We start from the raw sequence: 1,508 nt of genomic DNA on the forward strand, positions 1-1,508 counted from the left end.
TGAATTTATGCATAGGAAGATGCATAAAAGATTTATTTTTATCTCAAAAGTGTTATTCTCATTAAAATTGAATTTATGCATAAAAGATTTATTTTTATTTCAAAAGAGTTATTCTCATTAAAATTGAATTTATGCATAAGAAGATGCATAAAGGATTTAATTTTATTTCAAAAGTGTTATTTTTCTTAAAATTGAATTATGCATAAATAGATGTGTAAAGAATCTTTATATCAAAAATTAGAATCCTCTTAAATTCTATGAATAGAAGTGATGAGAATATGAGGTGAATAGATGTGATGAGATAAGATGTGAATCAGATGATGATTGAATGGATGGATGTGATGTGAATAGAGATGATGAGAATGTGATGTGAATTAGATAGATGCGAATGGATGGATGGATGTGATGTGAATAGAAATGATGAGAAAATGAGGTGAATAGATGTGATGGGAATTAGATAGATGAGAAGAATGGATGGATGGATGTGGTGTGAATAGAGGTGAATAGATGTGATGAGATAAGATGTGAATCAAATAGATGATGATTGGATGGATGGATGTGATGTGAATTAGATAGATGTGAATGAATGGATGGATGGGTGTGATGTGAATAGAGGTGATGAGATGAGAGGTAAATAGATGTGATGAGATGTGATGTGATGTGAATAGAGGTCATGAGATGAGAGGTAAATAGATGTGATGAGATGTGATGTGATGTGAATAGAGGTGATGAGATGTGAGGTGAATAGATGTGAGATGTGATGTAAGGTTCCTCCCTTTAAAAATGGGAGAAACACTTAAGATAGTCCGCTAAGTCTTATCTTGGGAAAAATTTCCTATTCATCGACACCTTGACCCTGTAGAGATTCAAGGATACGATTCATAGGTATGACCTAGCTCTATCCCGCAGGGGGAGCGTGATTTTCTAAACATCAAATCACCCATAGGGCGATTGATCAAAAATTGGGCAACTACTAGACTTGATTTCTAGAGACAACGCTTTTTTCCTCATCTTATGCAAGGCACAGCCGCTGACCTAGTCTTCTAGAATAGAGTTGCCCAAGAAGATAACTATCTAACGTAGGGCTTTCACTTAATCTGTTGGAAAGCTACCCGACTAATCGGGTCCACCCGTCCGTAGGATGGCGCCGTCAGGGCATTCCATCCTCCCACTTTCCACCCTACTCACGCATCAATTTGTTTTCTAATTAATACTACCACATTGTTTGACATAAATAAACATATTCCTTAATTAGGGCCCTTCTTCACAAGGTTCGTTAAAACAGCCTTCTTACACAATACAATCATACCAAAGACAAGATGCAATTATATAAAAAGTTTATACATGAATCCATTTCCATACAAGCCAATCCGGCTCTCTTATTCTTATTCTGCCGATGATCTAGAATTCGGCCTTCCAGCCTCAACATGCTGGGCAAAACCCTACGGGACCATACACCTCATCGTCGGCCGCTGGCGAGGACTCAAGCCGGCCTGTCGCCCTCTCAG

This window comes from Cibotium barometz, chromosome 35 (genome assembly GCF_041138505.1).
Source record: "Cibotium barometz isolate CiBa-2024 chromosome 35, ASM4113850v1, whole genome shotgun sequence".
NCBI classification, from domain to species: domain Eukaryota; kingdom Viridiplantae; phylum Streptophyta; class Polypodiopsida; order Cyatheales; family Cibotiaceae; genus Cibotium; species Cibotium barometz.